We start from the raw sequence: 7,925 nt of genomic DNA, 5'->3' as shown, positions 1-7,925 counted from the left end.
TTTTTTTAATTGATTTTATTTTTTAATACATGACAGTGGAATGCATTACAATTCTTATTACACACATAGAGCACTATTTTTCATATCTCTGTATATAAAGTATGTTCACACCAATTCATGTCTTCATACATGTACTTTGGATAATGATGTCCATCATATTCCACCATCATTGCTAACCCCCTGACCCCTCCCTTCCTCTCCCACCCCTCTGCCCTATCTAGAGTTCCTCTATTCCTCCCATGCTCCCCCTCCCTACCCCACTATGAGTCAGTCATCTTATATCAGAGAAAACATTCAGCATTTGATTTTTTGGAATTGGCTAACTTCACTTAACATTATCTTCTCCAACTACATCCATTTACCTGCAAATGGATGCCATGGTTTTATTTTCTTTTATTGCTGAATAATATTCCATTGTGTATATATTCCACATTTTTAATCCATTCATCTATTGAAGGGCATCTAGGTTGGTTCCACAGTTTAGCTATTGTGAATTGTGCTGCTATAAACATTGATGTGGCTGTGTCCCTGTAGTATCCTGTTTTTAAGTCCTTTGGGTATAGACTGAGGAGAGAGATAGCTGGGTCAAATGGTGGTTCCATTCCCAGTTTTTCAAGGAATCTCCATACTGCTTTCCATATTGGCTGCACCAATTTTCAGTCCCACCAGCAATGTATGAGTGTACCTTTTTCCCCACATCCTCACTAACACTTACTGTTGTTTGTCTTCATAATAGCTGCCATTCTGACTGGAATGAGATGAAATCTTAAGAGAAGTTTTGATTTGCATTTCTCTAATTGCTAGAGATAATGAACATTTTTTAATATATTTGTTAATTGATTCTGTATCCTCTTTTGAGAAGTGTCTGTTCAAGTCCTTGGCCCATTTATTGATTGGGTTATTTGGTTTTTGGTGTTTAGCTTTTTGAGTTCTTTATATACCCTAGAGATTAGTATTCTATCTAATGTGTGAGGGGCAAAAATTTGCTCCAAAGATGTAGGCTCTCTATTCACCTAACAGATTATTACTTTTGCTGAGAAGAAACTTTTTAGTTTGAATCCATCCCATTTATTGATTCTTGGTTTTAATTCTTGTGCTACAGTAGTCTTATTAAGGAAGGTGGGGCCTAATCCCACATGATGAAGATTAGGGCCTACTTTTTCTTTTTCTTCAATTAGACGCAGAGTCTATGGTTTATTGAATTCATACCATTTTTGATTCTTGATTTTACTTCATGTGCTTTAGGAATCTTGTTAAGGAAGTTGGGTCCCATGCCAACATGATGAAGATTTGGGCCTACTTTTTCTTCTGTGAGGTGCACAGTCTCTGTATTAGTGCCTAAGTCTTTGATCCACTTTGAGTTGAGTTTTGTGCATGGTGAGAGATACAGGTTTAATTTCATTTTTGTACATATGTATTTCCAGTTTTCCCAGCACCATTTGTTAAAGAGACTACCTTTTCTCCAGTGGATGTTTTTGGTGGTTTTGTCTAGAATGAGATAACTGTATTTATGTGGGTTTGTATCTGTGTCTTCTATTCTGTGCCATTGTTCTACATGTCTATTTTGGTGCTAATACCATGCTGTTTTTGTTCAATAGCTCTGTAGTAGAGTTTAAGGTCTGGTATTGTGATGCCTCCTACTTCACTCTTCTTGGTAAGGATTTCTTTGGCTATTCTGGGTCTCTTATTTTTCCAAATGAATTTCATGATTGCTTTTTCTAGTTCTATGAAGAATGTCATTGGGATTCTCATAGGAATTGCATTAAATCTGTATAACGCTTTTGGTAGTATGGCCATTTTGACAATACTAATTCTGCCTATCCAAGAACATGGGAGATCTTTCCATCTTCTAAGGTCTTTTTAAAATTTATTTCTTTAGTGTTCTATAGTTTTAATTGTAGAGGTTTTTCACCTCTTTTGTTAGATTGATTCCCAAGGATTTTACTATTTTCGAGGCTATTTTGAATGGTGCAGTTTTCCTAATTTCTCTTTCAATGGATTCATTGCTGATGAATAGAAATGTATTTGATTTATGGATATTGATTTTATATCTGCTATTTGCTGAGTTCATTTATTAGTTCTAGAAGTGTTCTGATGGAATTTTTGGAACTACTCAATATAGAGAAGTTCAATATAGAATTATGTCCTCGCAAATAATAATAGTTTGACTTCTTCTTTTTCCTATTTGTATCCCTTTAATTTCCTTCATCTGTCTAATTTTTCTGGCTAGAGTTTCAAGGACTATGTTGAATAGAAGTGGTGAAAGAGTGCATCCTGTCTTGTTCCAGTTTTTAGAAGGAATGCTTTCCATTTTTCTCCATTTAAAATGATACTGGCCTTGATCTTAGCATAGATAGCTTTTACATTGTTGAGGTATGTTTCTACTGTCCCTAGCTTTCCTAATGTTTTGAACATGAAGAGGTGCTGTATTTTCTCAAATGCTTTTTCTGAATCTACTGAGATGATCATATGATTCCTGTCTTTAAGTCTGTTGATGTGAGGAATTCCGTTTATTGATTTCCATATGTTGAACCAACATTGCATCCCTGGGATGAACCTCACTTGATCATAGCACACTTTCTTTTAAAAATGTTTTTATATGTGATTTGCCAGAATTTTATTGAGAATTTTTGCATTTATGTTCATCATGGATATTGGTCTGAAGTTTCCTTTCCTTGATATGTCTTTGTCTGATTTTGGTATCAAAGCGATACTAGTTTCATAGAATGAGTTTGGAAGGGTTCCCTCCTTTTCTGTTTCAGGGAATAATTGGAGGGGTATTGGTGTTAATTCTTGTAGAACTTGGTTGATAATCTGTCTGGTCCTTGGAGAGTAGGCTTTGAATGGCATCTTCTATTTTATTGCTTGAAATTGATCTGTTTAAATTGTGTATCCTGATCCAGTATGGGTAGATCATATGTCTCTAGAAATTTGTCAGTGTCTTTGAGATTTTTCTATTGTATTGGACTATAAATTTTCAAAGTAGTTTCTAATAATCTTCTGTATTTCAGTAGTGTCCATTGTGATATTTCCTTTTTCATCACAAATTATAGTAATTAGAGTTTTCTCTCTCTTTTTCTTCATTAGCATAACTAAAGGTTTATCAATTTTATTTATATTTTTAAGAAGCAACTTTTCGTTTTGTCAATGTTTTGATTTTTTTTCTTTGTTTGTTTCATTTTCATTGATTTCAATATGTTCCTGTCTTCTACTGTTTTTGGTGTTGATTTGTTCTTTTTCTAGGGCTTTGAGATGTAATGTCAGGTCATTTATTTGTTGACTTTTTATTCTTTTAATGAATGAGATCAATGCAATGAATTTTCCTCTTAGCACTACCTTCTTAGTGTCCCAGAGATGTTGATATGTTGTATTGGTGTTCTCATTTACCTCTAAGCATTTTTTATTTCCTCCCTGATTTCTTCTGCTATCCATTTGTCATTCAATAGAGTGTTATTTAGTCTCCAGTTGTTAGAGTAGCTTCTATTTTTAATTTTATTGTTGATTTCTAATTTAATTCTGGTATGATCTGATAGAATGCAGGGTAGTATTTCTATTTCTTTGTATTTGCTACAAGTTGCTTTGTGGCATAACATATGGTCTCTCTTAGAGAAGAATCCATGTCTGCTGAGAAGAAAGTATATTCGCTGCTTGAAGGATGAAATACTCTATATATGTTTGTTAAGTCTAAATTATAGATTGTATTATCTAGTTTATAGTTTCTTTGTTTAGTTTTTGTTTGGAAGATCTATCCAGTAGTGAGAGAGGTGTGTTCAAGTCACTCAGTATTATTGTGTTGTGGTCTATTTGATTCTTGAAATTGAGAAGGGTTTGTTTGATGTATGTAGATGCTCCATGGTTTGGGGCATAAATGTTTACATTTGTTATGTCTTGTTGATGTATGATTCCCTTAGACAGTCTGAAATGTCCTTGTTTATCCCTTCTGACTAACTTTGGCTTGAAGTTCACTTTATCTGATATGAGGATGGAACCCCCTGTTTGTTTATGCAGTCCATATGTTTTTTCCCAACTTTTCACCTTCAACGGTCTGTGGATGTCTTTTCCTAGAGGGTGAGTCTCTTGAAGACAGAATATCGTTGGTTCTTTTGTAAAAATCCAGTCTTCTAGTCCATGTCTTTTGATTGATGAGCTTAAGCCATTAACACTCAGGGATATTATTGAGATATGATTTGTATTCCTGGTCTTATTTTTGGTTTTTAACTTGTCTTAGTTTCTCCTCTGATTGACTTTTTCTTTAGTGTAGTTCCTCCCTTTGCTGATTTTCTTTTTTTTTTTTCTCATTTCTTCCTAATGCAATATTTTGCTGAGAATGTTCTGTAGTGCAGTCTTTCTAGTGGTGAATTCTTTTAATTTTTGTTCATCATGGAAGGTTTTTCCTTCATCTTCAAATCTGAAGCTTAGCTTTACTGGATCTACAATTCTTGGTTGGCATCCATTTTCTTTCAGAGCTTGATAAATATTATCCCAGTACCTATAGGTGTTTAGGGTCTGGTGAGAAATCAGCTGAGATCCAAATTGGTTTCCCCCTATATGTAAGTTGACATTTTTTTTCTTGCAGCCTTTAAAAGTCTATTCTCTTTCTGTCTGTTATGCATTCTCAATATAGTGTGCCTTAGTGTGGGTCTGCTGTAATTTTGTACCTTTGGGGTCCCGAAAGCCTCTTATAGATGATTTTCTATTTTATTCTTTAGATTTGGGAAATTTTCTGATATCATGTCATTGAAAAGATTGTGCATTCCTTTGGTTTGTATCCCCACATCTTTGTCTATCCTGATAAATCTTAAATTTAGTCTTTTTATGTTATCCCATAATTCCCAAATGTTCTCTTCCTGGTTTCTTACCATCTTCTCTGTATGGTTAATTTTATTTTCAAGAGTAAATATTTTGTCTTCATTGCCTGAGGCGCTATCTTCCAAGTGGTCTCATATATTGGTGATACTTTCTGTTCAATTTTTTGATTTGGTTTCCTATTTCCTTTATTTTGAGATTTCTGTTTGATTTCTTTTTATAATCTCTGCCTCTTTATTGAAGTGAGTTTTCACTTCTTGTTTTTTTCTCTCTGATATCATCCTTTATTTAGAAAATCAATTTAACTATGTATCTTCTAAATGCCATCTCTGACATTTCTTCCACAATATTTTTTATGAATCCTAGACAACATTCTTGATGTTGGAACATCTTGGTTTTATTTGAGACACTTTGTTCCCTTGTTTTTTCATGTTTCATGTTGTCTTTCCATCTAGTCGTATGGATTTGAGGTAGTAGTTTCTACTCTGTAGTCGTAGAGTGTCCATGAAGGTTTTCAGTACCTCACCTTTAAAAGGGATACCAATATTAACAGCACCCAATGCAAACTACCTACAGTCTTACACCAAATAGCTCCTATTATGGCATCTATAGTTTTGTTGCAATAAGTAGAAATGATGCATTCAATTATCGTTCAATTATCATCTACAATATAAAGTTTGCTAAAAATTTCAAATGATGAAGAAAGAAGGAATAGAAGTAATATAGGATTTGAGATTTATGAGGGAGAAGGAGAGAAGATAGAAGTAAAAAAAATTATAGTAAGAGCAAAGGAGGAATTAATAGACATTGGCTGTTAGCATGAGAGAAGTGAGAAAGAGAATTCAAAGAGACAGATCAGTGAGAGAAAAATATATGCAGATTAAAAACAAAGTAAAATTTTAAAAATACATATCAAAACTGTAATATACTGTTCATAAATCTATTCCTCAATAAATTGATGCATGAAAAATATTTGGTTTCAAAGATGGTAGATATGTGAGAAGGATAAAAAGGGGGGGGGAGAATCTCAATGAAAAATTCAACACTTTTTTTCATTGTTGTTTAAAAGTTTCTCAGCTTCCCTTCTCTGCTGATATGTGTGGTTGTCAAAGTTTTATGGTAGCTCTAGTCTGATGGGTGCTGGACTGGTTGGCTGGGTGAGCCTATAGCAAGATGCCCTCACACCCTCTTCCAGTCTTCCCACCTATAGTAGCTGGCTCCTTCTGTATACCCACACATTTCAGGACTCACTGAGATGAAGAGAGTCTGGTTCTCTCCAGTTTCTCCAACCTGTGCTCTCCCCAGGGTAATGTCCCCCGTCTCTGGGTTTCCAAAGTCTTGCCAGGCCCAGACTGACCCATGCGAACCAACTGCAATCTGAGGGATGTGGGCTTCAGATTCCCCAGGCTCTGCCTCATTGCATTCCCAAAATCTCACTGCTGCTTTATCTTGCAGATAGACCACCAGGGATGTGCTCTCACAAAGGAGCAACCCTGCAAAGAGGCAGCCAGACAACAGCCACTGGCACACCAGCAGGAAGTCCTCATTTGCAGGTTCCCTGACAACTGATTGCCAGGCCCTGGTCAGTGTCCCCAGGCTGAGGCGGCTGCTCCCCAAGATGTCTGCAGTGTTAGCTGCAAATCTCAGGCCCCTTGGCCCTGGACTCCCAGCCCTGCCTGGTATCCCAAGATGGTAGCAGCTTCCTGTAACCAATCCTGTGGGTACCCTGACAACGGACTTCCAGGCAGCAGTGGGCAGTGGGCAGTGGATGATTGTTGGGCAGTGAGCAATGGGCAGCAAAGGCAGGCGATCATCAGGCAAAAGGTGGGCAAATAGGCAAATAGCCAGCAATCAGCAGCCTTCAGTGAGCAACCTGCTAATTATTTTTTAATTGTAGTAAAAACATCCATAATATAAAATGTACCATCCTAACCATGTTTATGTTTTCAGTTCAGTGGTATTAAATATTATTGGGCAGCCTTCACCACCATCCATCCACAGATCTCATTTCATCTTGCAAAACTGAAACTCTGATCCTAGGTGCAGTGGCCTGTAATTCCAGCAATTTGGGAAGCTGAGGCAGTAGGATTGCAAGTTCAAGATCAGCCTGGGCACCATAGGGAGACCCCGTGTCAAAAAAGTACTGGGGTATAGATCAGTGGTATAGCACCCCTAGGTTCAATCTCCAGTACCAACCACACACACACACACAGCAGAACACAATCTGAAACTCTGCCTATTAAACAGCCACACACCACTTCCTTCTTCTCCTCCCCTTACCCCTTTTCTCTGGCAGGTACCAGGCCACTTTCTGTTTCTATGAATGTGACTGTTCTAGGTGCCTCATGTAAGTATCATACAAAGTTTGTACTTTTATAGCTGAATTATTTCACTTAACATAATGTTTTCAAGGGTCATCTTTTCTATAGCTTGTGACAGAATTTCCTTTCTTTTTAGGGCTGAATAATTTTGTTTAGCATTCACCCAGTAATGGATACTTGGGTTGCTTCCATCTTGCTTTTCAGCCTTTTGGCTAAGATCATATGTAATATTTGTTTTATCAATTTAATATCTGATACATCCTCTATCCAAAGTCGATATGTAAAGTGGATGTTTGGAGCAGGAAGATAGAACAGGAGCTTGCTCTATTCTTTCCATGTATTGCCCTGGTATAGCAATACTTGAAGGATTGTTGCACCCCACCCCACAAAACAAACAAAAATCTCCTCAAGCCTCTGTTTGCAATTCCTCCTCTTCCTCCTCCTTCTCCTTCTCCTTCTTCTTCTGGTACTGTGATTGAACCCAAGGGCACTTTACCACTGAGCCATGTACCCAGAACTTTTTATTTTTTATTTTGAGACAGAATCTCACTATGTTGCTGAGGTTGGGCCTTGAACTTGTGATTGTCCTGCCTCAACCTCCTGAGTTGCTGAGATTATAGGTGTGTACCACCATACCTGGTCCTGCCTTCAATTCTTTTGAATGCATACCCCAACTTATAATTTCTGGATCATAGGGTGATTCTGGTGTCCATCAATAGTGTACAAGTGTTCTAATTTTTCATGCCTGTGAACTTGAAGACTGATACACATACACACACACACACACACATACACAAA

General features: G+C 36.8%; 1 non-coding gene across 1 annotated transcript; it reads left to right on the top strand.

Moving 5' to 3' along the window:
• The first annotated feature begins 7,319 nt into the window (after nt 1–7,319).
• On the top strand, nt 7,320–7,509 carry LOC125612538. Its single transcript, XR_007342959.1, has one exon. It is a non-coding gene; the product is annotated as a U2 spliceosomal RNA (small nuclear RNA).
• Nucleotides 7,510–7,925: the final 416 nt, after the last annotated feature.

The sequence above is a fragment of the Marmota marmota genome, unplaced genomic scaffold (assembly GCF_001458135.2).
Source record: "Marmota marmota marmota unplaced genomic scaffold, marMar, whole genome shotgun sequence".
Classification (NCBI taxonomy): domain Eukaryota; kingdom Metazoa; phylum Chordata; class Mammalia; order Rodentia; family Sciuridae; genus Marmota; species Marmota marmota.
Note: the sequence above shows the minus strand (reverse complement) of the source record. Positions and strands in the feature narration are given on the sequence as shown.